The following is a 12353-nucleotide window of genomic DNA, read 5'->3' as shown; positions in this document are numbered from 1 at the left end:
CTACGAACCCGAAGGTCTACAAAGAACTACTCACGCATCATCGGAGAGGCACCAATGGAGGTGGTGAACCCCATCCGAGATGGTGTCTAGATTGGATCTGGTGGTTCTGGACTCTGCGGCGGCTAGATCAATATTTCTTCGACTCCCCTGCGGTTTTGGGAATATTGGGGTATTGATAGAGAAAGAGGCAGTCCGGGGGGCACCCGAGGTGGGCACAACCCACCAGGCGCACCCTGGTGGGTTGTGCTCCCCTCGGGGCACACCCCCAGGCGCAGCTAGGGCCCGTTGTGTTCCTTCTGTCCCATAGACATTCTCCGTAAAGTTTCGTGGCATCTGGACTCCGTTCGATATTGATTTTCTGCGATGGAAAAACATGGAAAAACAGCAACTAGCACTTGGCACTATGTCAATAGGTTAGTACCGACAAATGATATAAAATGACTATAAAATGATTATAAAACATCCAAGATTGATAATATAACAGCATGGAACAATAAAAAAATATAGATACGTTGGAGACGTATCAGTACCCTCGTAGACCGAAAGGGGAAGCGTTTGATAGCGCGGTTGATGTAGTCAAACTTCTTCTCTTTCTGACCGATCAAGCACCGAAATGTACGGCACCTCCGAGTTCTGCACACGTTCTGCTCGATGACGTCCCTCGAACTCTTGATCCAGCGAAGTGTGAGGGAGAGTTTCGTCAGCTAGATGGCATGGGGACAGTGATGGTGATGTAATCCGCGCAGGGCTTCGCCTAAGCACTACGTGAATATGACCGAAGGCGTAAACTGTGGAGAGGGGCGTCGCACACGGCTAGGAATCAATGTTGTGTGTTCTAGCGGTGCCCCCCACATATATATAGGTGGGAGAGGGAGAGGGGCTGCAAGGGGCGCCCCAAGTAGGAGTAATCCTACTTGGGTGCCTCGTCCAAGTCGGCCTCCCCCCTTCCATATCCATCGGAGGGGGAAGGAAAGAGAGGGGGGAGGGGAAGGAAAGTGGGAGGACGAATCCTCCCCTTTCCTTCTCCCTTCCCTTCCTTTCTTTATCCTCCTATTCATCCTATAGTGGGGGCGCACCAGCCCCTTTTGGGGCTGGTCTGTCCAACTCTTGGCCCATTAGGCCCATATAGCTTGCCGGGGTTTGCCCGGAACCCCTTCCGGAGACCCGATACGTACCCGGTACCCCTAGAACACTTCTGTTGCCCGAATACTATCGTCCTATATATGAATCTTTACCTATCGACCATTTTGAGACTCCTCGTTATGTCCGTGATCTCATCTGGGACTCCAAAAAACCTTCGGTCACCAAATCACATAACACATAGAATACAAAATCGTCATCGAACATTAAGCGTGCGGACCCTACGGGTTCGAGAACTATGTAGACATAACCGAGACACCTCTCCGGTCAATAACCAACAGCGGAACTTGGATGCTCATATTGGTTCCCACATATTCTATGAAGATCTTTATCAGTCAAACAGTAATGACAACATACGTTATTCCCTTTGTCATCGGTATGTTACTTGCCTGAGATTTGATCGTCGGTATCTTCATACCTAGTTCAATATCGTTACCGGCAAGTCTCTTTAGTCGTTCCGTAATGCATCATCCTGCAACTAAGTCATTAGTCACATTGCTTGCAAGGCTTATTGTGATGTGCATTACCGAGAGGGCCCAGAGATACCTCTCCGATACTCGGAGTGACAAATCCTAATCTCGATCTATGCCAACCCAACAAACACCTTCGAAGATACCTGTAGAGCATCTTTATAATCACCCAGTTACGTTTTGACGTTTTATAGCACAAAAGGTATTCCTCAGGTATCCGGGAGTTGCATAACCTCATAGTCGAAGGAATATGTATTTGACATGAAGAAAGCAATAGCAATAAAACTGAACGATCAACATGCTAAGATAACGGATGTGTCTTGTCCATCACATCATTCTCCTAATGATGTGATCCCATTCATCAAATGACAACACATGTCTATGATTAGGAAACTTAACCATCTTTGTTTAACGAGCTAGTCTAGTATAGGCTTACTAGGGACACGGTGTTTTGTCTATGTATCCACACATGTATCAAGTTTCCGGTTAATACAATTCTAGCATGAATAATAAAAATTTATCATGATATAAGGAAATATAAAATAACAACTTTATTATTGCCTCTAGGGCATATTTCCTTCATATTTCATGCTGGTTCAGTTGCTAAGATTTGTAACTCGAAACAGGAGTTCCAAAATGAACAGATACTAGTTAAGGGTGAGGTGACGATGTGTGTTGGAAGTGATTCCAAGGTTGATGAGATCACCATCGCACACTCCCTTTACCTTCGGGATTAGAATTGAACCTAAAATAAATATTATTTGGTGAGGCATCAGCAACCTCGACCGGCAGCCGCTGGGCCAACAGCAGGATGACGAGCACGTAGACGGCGGCGGCCATCACTCTCTCCTTCTTCTTCCCCTCCATTGCTTCTACTTATACTGTTGGTTCTTCATCTTCCATGTGATAATCGTTGGGCTGCACGGTGCCTCTCTTTATAGGGTAGGAGTGCAGGTGTAGTGGAGAAGGGTTGCGTCGTGCAGCTTCTGCTGCTGCACGTGACATTCATTGATTCTCCAAGAAGCCACTTTTCTCTAGAGATGAGCTTCATTCTCAAGGAATCTTCTTTTAAAACTGAGATGCTGTGCTGTCTGCTCTCCTTCCATATCAAGGATGGTTGTTACAACTAACTTCGCCTAGATGGTTAAGATTGCTTCCATGTTCATGAATCGACAGCCAAATTTCACTTTTTTAGTTTCTTATCATTACAATATACATGCATATACATCTTATCCCTCAAGCAAGTGCTATGTACACAAGTTGTCGTTGCTCATGAAAAACGACAAAATTGGCCCTTTGAACAAAGTTTAGCACAAGATGAGCCCACTTTTAAAATATTTCACTAAATGGCCCTTCCTGCATGACGCCCGCACCCAGGGTACCATGCTAAACTATATAACACCCCGGTTAAGGGTGCCAAGCAACGATGCTTACATGCCACATTGTATATCCTTGTTCTTATGCCTTCTGGCTCGACCACATAGTACATGTTTGGATTTTTTTTCACCATCGCTTGCAACACCATAGTGAGGCGGTTGTATGATTCTTCCTAACCACGATACAATATGTTAAAGGCGGCTTGCTTGGCCTTCCATGCCTTCCCGTACTTCACCGTGTACCCGAAGACCTCCTTCACCTTCTCCATCAACGTCCTATTGGGATATAACGGGATTATCTATATGGAGGGTGAAAAACGATATGCAATGAATTTGGAGGTCAATTGACGATGATCGTCCATTACATTAGCATCGTCAATATTCTTGTCAATATATCAATGTTGAAACACAGAATTTGTAATCTTCCATTGCGGCCCTCCTTGACACATCTTGCATGTCTAACCCAAGGGCAATGATTTTTGTTTTCCTCACATTTCACCACATAACGCAATTTGGAGTTTGACTTGTCCACAAAGAATGGTCGATGAAACTTAAGTGTAGTCCTTGACCCATATTTGAAGTTCTACCAAGATTTCAAAGATTGTTCCTTCACTCACACCATACACACTTGCCCTGTTATCAGGCTTTGAAGTTAACCTTGGTGCAAGAAGTTTACTTGTGCCACCATGAACAATCACCTTATCGGCTAGGCTTAGATCACGGAATAATGATGTCTCATGACCCTAGCCTATTACCTTGTTGAAAGCATTGGCTTCTTTAGTCGTCAAACCATCCTCATATATATCTTCATCCGAGCCTTCATCCTTCGAGTCCCCTGAATAGGACCTATTGTATGGAATGTCATGGTCCATGTCCTCTTCCATGCAATTTGCCTCCATATTGCCAACATAATGATCACTAACATAAGCCTCTGATTCATCACCCTCAAACTCATCATCATCCATGTGGAAGTCTTGATTATCAAGTTGGTCATTGCAGGAGGGGCTCAAAGGTTGGGTCAATGGAGTTGGCTCATTGTTGTGTCATACACATCCGGGTTGACATGTGCTGAATCTCGAACCGGGCTTCTGCTACCTCTTGAGCACTTAAGTTGCTTTTCCCTTGAAGAGGAAAGGGTGGTGCAGCAAAGTAGCGTAAGTATTTCCCTCAGTTTTTGAGAACCAAGGTATCAATCCAGTAGGAGGCTACACGCGAGTCCCTCGCACCTACACAAAACAAATAAATCCCCGCAACCAACGCGATAAGGGGTTGTCAATCCCTACACGGTCACTTACGAGAGTGAGATCTGATAGATATGATAAGATAATATTTTTGGTATTTTTATGATAAAGATGCAAAGTAAAATAAAAGCAACGAAAATAACTAAGTATTGGAAGATTAATATGATGAAGATAGACCCGGGGGCCATAGGTTTCACTAGCGGCTTCTCTCAAGAGCATAAGTATTTTACGGTGGGTGAACAAATTACTATTGAGCAATTGACAGAATTGAGCATAGTTATGAGAATATCTAGGTATGATCATGTATATAGGCATCACATCCAAGACAAGTAGACCGACTCCTGCCTGCATCTACTACTATTACTCCACACATTAACCGCTATCCAGCATGCATCTAGAGTATTAAGTTCATAAGAATAGAGTAACGCCTTAAGCAAGATGACATGATGTAGAGGGATAAATTCATGCAATATGATAAAAACCCCATCTTGTTATCCTCAATGGCAACAATACAATACGTGCCTTGCTGCCCCTACTGTCACTGGGAAAGGACACCGCAAGATTGAACCCAAAGCTAAGTGCTACCTCTTGAGCACTGCGTTGGTTTTCCCTGAAGAGGAAGGGATGATGCAGCAAAGTAGCGTAAGTATTTCCCCTCTGTTTTGAGAACCAAGGTATCAATCCAGTAGGAGGCTATGCGCGAGTCCCTCGTACCTGCACAAAACAAATAAATCCTCGCAACCAACGTGAATAGGGGTTGTCAATCCCTACACGGTCACTTACGAGAGTGAGATCTTAGATATGATAAAGATAATATTTTTGGTATTTTTGTGATAAAGATGCAAAGTAAAATAAAGGCAATGTAAAGAGCAAAGGAAATAACTAAGTAGTAGGAGATTAATATGATAAAGATAGACCCGGGGGCCATAGCTTTCACTAGTGGCTTCTCTCGAGAGCATAAGTATTCTATAGTGGGTGAACAAATTACTGTTGAGCAATTGACAGAATTGAGCATAGTTATGAGAATATCTAGGTATGATCATGTATATAGGCATCACGTCTGAGACAAGTAGACCGACTCCTGCCTGCATCTACTACTATTACTCCACTCATCGACCGCTGTCCAGCATGCATCTAGAGTATTAAGTTAAAAACAGAGTAACGCCTTAACCAACATGACATGATGTAGATGGATAGACTCATGCAATATGATGAAAACCTCATCTTGTTATCCTCGATGGCAACAATACAATATGTGCCTTGCTGCCCCTACTGTCACTGGGAAAGGACACCGCAAGATTGAACCCAAAGCTAAGTGCTACCTCTTGAGCACTCCGTTGGTTTTCCCCGAAGAGGAAGGGATGATGCAGCAAAGTAGCGTAAGTATTTCCCTCAGTTTTTGAGAACCAAGGTATCAATCTAGTAGGAGGCTACGCGCGAGTCCCTCGTACATACACAAAACAAATAAATCCTCGCAACCAACGCGAATAGGGGTTGTCAATCCCTACACGGCCACTTACGAGAGTGAGATCTGATAGATATGATAAAGATAATATTTTGGTATTTTTGTGATAAAGATGCAAAGTAAAATAAAGGCAGAGTAAAGAGCAAAGGAAATAACTAAGTACTAGGAGATTAATATGATAAAGATAGACTCGGGGGCCATAGGTTTCACTAGTGGCTTATCTTGAGAGCATAAGTATTCTACGGTGGGTGAACAAATTACTGTTGAGCAATTGACAGAATTGAGCATAGTTATGAGAATATCTAGGTATGATCATGTATATAGGCATCACGTCCGAGAAAAGTAGACCGACTCCTTCCTGCATCTACTACTATTACTCCACTCATTGACCGCTATCCAGCATGCATCTAGAGTATTAAGTTAAAAACAGAGTAACGCCTTAAGCAAGATTACATGATGTAGAGGGATAGACTCATGCAATATGATGAAAACCCCATCTTGTTATCCTCGATGGCAACAATACAATACGTGCCTTGCTGCCCCTACTGTCACTAGGAAAGGACACCGCAAGATTGAACCCAAAGCTAAGCACTTCTCCCATTGCAAGAAAGATCAATCTGGTAGGCCAAACCAAACTGATAATTCGAAGAGACTTGCAAAGATAACCAATCATACATAAAAGAATTCAGAGAATATTCAAATATTATTCATAGATAGACTTGATCATAAACCCACAATTCATCGGTCTCAAAAACATACCGCAAAAAGAATATTACATCAAATAGTTGTCCACAAGAGAGGGGGAGAACATTGTATTGAGATCCAAGAAGAGAGAAAAACCATCTAGCTAATAACTATGGACCCGTAGGTCCGAGGTGAACTACTCACCCTTCATCGGAGAGGCTATGGTGATGATGTAGAAGCCCTCTGTGATCAATGCCCCCTCCGGCGGAGCTTCGGAATAGGCCCCAAGTTGGGATCTCGTGGATACAGAAAGTTGCGGCGGTGGAAATAGGGTTTTGGCTCTGTATCTGATCATTTGGGGGTACGTAGGTATATATAGGAGGAAGGAGTACGTCGGTGGAGCAACAGGGGGCCCACGAGGGAGGAGGGTGCGCCTGGGGTGGGGGGGGGGGGGGGGGGGGGGGGGGGGGGGGGGGGGGGGGGGGGGGGGGGGGGGGGGGGGGGGGGGGGGGGGGGGGGGGGGGTAGGCGCGCCCCCCTACCTCGTGGCCTCCTCTTTTGTGTGTTGACGTAGGATCCAAGTCTCCCGGGTCTTGTTCATTGAGAAAATCACGTTCCCAAAGGTTTCATTCCATTTGGACTCCGTTTGATATTCCTTTTCTTCGAAACCCTAAAACAGGCAAAAAACAGCAATTCTGGGTTGGGCCTCCTGTTAATAGGTTAGTCCCAAAAATAATATAAAAGTGGATAATAAAGCCCAATAATGTCCAAAACAGTAGATAATATAGCATGGAGCAATCAAAAATTATAGATACGTTGGAGACGTATCACTAAGCACTTCTCCCATTGCAAGAAAGATCAATCTAGTAGGCCAAACCAAAATGATAATTCGAAGAGACTTGCAAAGATAACCAATCATACATAAAAGAATTGAGAGAAGATTCAAATATTGTTCATAGATAAACTTGATCATAAACCCAGAATTCATCGGTCTCAACAAACACACCGCAAAAGAAGATTACATCGAATAGATCTCCACAAGAGAGGGGGAGAACTTTGTATTAAGATCCAAAAAGAGAGAAGAAGCCATCTAGCTAATAACTATGGACCCGTAGGTCCGAGGTAAACTACTCACACTTCATCGGGGAGTCTATGGTGTTGATGTAGAAACCCTCCGTGATCGATGCCCCCTCTGGCGGAACTCCGGAACAGGCCCCAAGATGGGATCTCGTGGATACAAAAAGTTACGGCGGTGGAATTAGGGTTTTGGCTCCGTATCTGATCGTTTGGGAGTACGTAGGTATATATAGGAGGAAGAAGTACGTCAGTGGAGAAACAGGGGGCCCACGAGGGTGGAGGGCGTGCCTGGGGGGGTAGGCGCGCCCCCCTACCTCGTGGCCTCCCTGTTGGTTGCTTGACGTAGGGTCCAAGTCTCCTGGATCATGTTCGGTGAGAAAGCACGTTCCCGAAGGTTTCATTCCGTTTGGACTCCGTTTGATATTCCTTTTCTTCGAAACCCTAAAATAGGCAAAAAAAACAGCAATTCTGGGCTGGGCCTCCGGTTAATAGGTCCCAAAAATAATATAAAAATGGATAATAAAGCCCAATAATGTCCAAAACAGTAGATAATATAGCATGGAGCAATAAAAAATTATAGATACGTTGGAGACGTATCAGCTTCTAACATCACATGAAGATGCACACCGATTCAAATCAATGTGCAATCGAGCACCAACAACCTTTGTGGCAAATAACTCGAATGCTTTATCTTGTGAGGTCAATGCACTCTCCTTATATGCTTCCCAATGAAACTCGGAGTCAAGAGGCATTATCTTCGAACAAATGTGTTGCCCATACCCAACATTATACCTTTGGATTAAATCTACTCCATCGCTTTCTTCCATCTCATTCAACCTTCTCCGAGGCTCAACCACAACCTCCTCAAGGCTAGCACTTGTGGGAAACACCATCACTACCGGCTTCTCCTTCGCGTCACCATACTCCATCTTTCTATCAAAGGAGACAAAGTTGACATGATGCACATTCACGATCCTTGCCACCTACAACCATAAACACCAAAATGCATCAATGAAAATTGCAAAATTGGATGACCTAGGGTTTCCCCGAATCACCACAATGCGGAGATTTCAACCAACAAATGGAGGACAAATGAGGGAGAATACCTTGAGTGGTTGAAGGGGGATAATTCACCGATTTGGAGCTCTCTAATCCGCGAAATTTAGTGGGCACTAGGGAGGGGCATGAGTGGGGCGGCCAGGGTGGAGAAAGAGGGAAAAGATAGAGTTTTGGGGAGAGAGGTGGGCAGCCCGTTTTGTTAATTCAAGGGGCATGGCACCCTAGACTGGGGTGTCATGCCACTAAGCATGGCACTCTGGCCTGGGGCACCATGCACCCAGGCCCTGCCAACGTGGCAAGTGAGCGGTGACCAATATGACACCCTTGACCAGGCTAGGAAAAGTACCCTCAGAGGGGCACCCTCCAACTAGTTGCTCCCATCGATCATATCTTCAACAATTTTATTTTTCTGGAACCGTATGTTTGTTTTTCTAAATCATATGTTAAACAGCATCCTCCTTAGTGAGGCACCTGCGCCTATGTATGGGAGAATATATATAAAAAAACAGGAGAGCCTAGTCTGTGTTGCAGGTTTGGACTGCTTTATTTAGGCCCGTGAGCTCCTTGAGTTGGCCTGCGGGGCATCATCATCAGCTAATCTGAATTGTTGGAGAGCGACTAATTGAGGGGCGCTCCATTCGGGAGCCTCCCCAAGTGAGTGCACTACTAGGCGCACTCTTAGCCGCCACCACATGTCGCGTTCTGGACACTCCCTCTGAATTTTATTTTATTTTCGCATGTCTTTTGGCTTTTTAGATCTATTATTCACCTTTTCGGTTTTTCATCGGTCTTTCTTAGCTTTTGAAAAAAATCAATCTTTTTGGGCGAAAAATGTGGTTTTTTGTTTTCATGGAGGCACGGTTTTGCTTTCATCGGAAACAAAAAAAGTGTTGTCTTTTTTTTCGCGAGAGGCACGGATTTGCTTCCGCGAAAGGCACGGCCGTGCCTCTTGTAAACAGAAAAAACAAACACGTTTTTTGCTTCCACGAGAGGCCCGGCCATGTTTATCGGAAACGAAAAAATGTGTTTTCATTTTTCTTTACCTAGATGCACGGTTTTGCTTCTACGAGAGACAGAGATTTTCTTCCGCGAGAGGCACGGCAGTGCCTCTAGAAACGAAAAAAAATGCATTTTCTTTTTTTTCCTTCCACGAGAGGTACCGTTTTGCCTCCGCAAGAGGCACGGTCGTGCTTCCCGAAAACGAAAAAAACACATTTTCTTTTTTTCCATTCGCGAGAGGCATGGTTTTTTCGCCGGTTTTTCATCATTTTTTCATGGAAAAAAAGTTCATCAAAACCTATTAATATTCTGAAGACCTTGACGTGAGGAATCCAATGGTGGAAATGATTCAAGATTTGAACGCACGGTTTAAGAGATAAAATATTTTGAAATAACGTGTATAAAAAAAGAAAAGTTCTCAGGTTACGACAAGTTGCGCACATGCAGTGCACCACTTGTCGTAAGCTGGGGAGGTGGGAGTATGTTGGGTAACGCGGTATTTCAAAAAAATTTACCTACGGTCACGCAAGATCTATCTAGGAGATGCATAGCAATGAGCAGGGAGAGTGTGTCCACGTACCCTCGTAGACTGAAAGCGGAAGCGTTTAGTAACGTGGTTGATGCAGTTGAATGTCTTCGCGATCCAAACGATCCAAGTACCGAACGTACGACACCTCCGCGGTCAGCACACGTTCAGCTCGATGACGTCCCTCAAACTCTTGATCCAGTTGAGGCCGAGGGAGAGTTCCACCAGCACGACGGCGTGGCAACGGTGACGATGAAGTTACCAGCGCAGTGCTTGGCCTAAGCACTACGACAATATGACCGAGGTGTGTAACTATGGAGGGGAGCACCGCACACGGTTAAGAGAAACTTGTGTGTTCTAGGGTGCCCCCTGCCCCCGTATATAAAGGAGGGGAGGGGAGGTCGGACGGCCCTCCTAGGGCGTGCCAGGAGAGGGAAATTCTATTAGGACTCCAAGTCCTAGTAGGTTTCCACCTAAGGAAGATGGGGAAGAAGGAAGGAAGATGGGGAAGGGAAGGAAAGGGGGGCGCCGCCCCCTTTCCCCTAATCCAATTCGGACCCAAGGGGGGGGCAGCCCCTCCTGGACCTTCCTCTCTTTCCACTAAGGCCCATCGAGGCCCATTAGTTTCCCCGGGGGGTTCCGATAACCCTCCGGCACTCCGATAATTATCCGGTACCCCTCGGAACTCATCCGGTGTCTGAATAACATCGTCCAATATATTAATCTTTATGTCGACCATTTCGAGACTCCTCGTCATCTCCGTGATCACATCCGGGACTTTGAACAAACTTCGGTTCATCAAATCACATAACTCATAATACAAATTGTCATCGAATGTTTAAGCGTGCGGACCCTACGGGTTCGAGAACTATGTAGACATGACCGAAAAACATCTTCGGTCAATAACCAATAGCAGAACATGGATGCTCATATTAGTTCCTACATATTTTACGAAGATCTTTATTGGTCAAACCGCATAACAACATACATTGTTTCGTTTATCATGGGTATGTTACTTGCCCGAGATTCGATCGTCGGTATCATCATACCTAGTTCAATCTCGTCACTGGCAAGTCTCTTTACTCGTTCTGGAATGCATCATCCCATAACTAACTCATTAGTCACTTTGCTTGCAAGGCTTATAGTGATGTGCATTACCGAGAGGGCCCAGAGATACCTCTCCGATACACGGAGTGACAAATCCTAATCTTGATCTATGCCAACTCAATAAACACCATGGGAGACACCTGTAGAGCATCCTTATAATCACTCAATTATGTTGTGACGTTTGATAGAACACAAGGTGTTCCTCCGGTATTCGGGAGTTGCATAATCTCATAGTCAGAGGAACATGTATAAGTCATGAAGAAAGCAATAGCAGAAAAACTAAACGATCATTATGCTAAGCTAACGGATGGGTCTTGTCCATCACATCATTCTCTAATGATGTGATCCCGTTCATCAAATGACAACACATGTCTATGGCTAGGAAACTTAACCATCTTTGATTAACGAGCTAGTCTCGTAGAGGCATACTAGGGACACTTTGTTTGTCTATGTATTCACACATGTACTAAGTATCCGGTTAATACAATTCTAGCATGAATAATAAACATTTATCATGATATAAGGAAATATAAATAACAACTTTATTATTGTCTATAAGGCATATTTCCTTCAAAGTAACCTTTGGAAGGAGTAGTGTCCTTAATTAGTGATTTCGAAATTGTTGAAGGATAAATCCTATTGACTGCATCGGTCGTTGATAGCGACCAATCGCATACCCCTGCAATCGCCACCGTCTATATTGGCCCAGCCCAAGTAGGTACATTCTAGAACTTTCCCAGCACGTTTGGGCCCGTGAGACTCCCTAAACCGATTTTGCGAAGGTTCTAGAACCTTCTCATACCAGTTTTTCTGTGTCCTTTGTGTCTTTTTTTTCTTTTTTTCCATCTCGCGAACATTTTTCTGAAGTGCAGAACATGTTTTTAAAAGTTGGAATTTTCTGAAATCTTGGAAACAATTTTAGAAATATATTTTTTAATTTGTGATCTTTCCTTGAAATCCAGGTGGATTCAAAATCAGTGAATATTTTTTTAATCTGTGAACATTTTCAAGTCCATGAATATTTTTCCTATTCCCAGAACATTTTTTGAAATCCACGGAAAAAATCAAATACATGAACATATTTTGAAATTCAAAATAATTAAAATTCGTAAAGTTTTTTAAATCTAGGAATTTCTTTCAAATATTTTTTGAAATTTTGGAAATTTTTTAAATCAAGGTACGGTTTCCAATTTATGATTTTTTTGAATTC

This window comes from Triticum urartu, chromosome 6, assembly GCF_003073215.2.
Source record: "Triticum urartu cultivar G1812 chromosome 6, Tu2.1, whole genome shotgun sequence".
Classification (NCBI taxonomy): Eukaryota; Viridiplantae; Streptophyta; class Magnoliopsida; order Poales; family Poaceae; genus Triticum; species Triticum urartu.
This window is presented reverse-complemented; position numbering follows the sequence as displayed.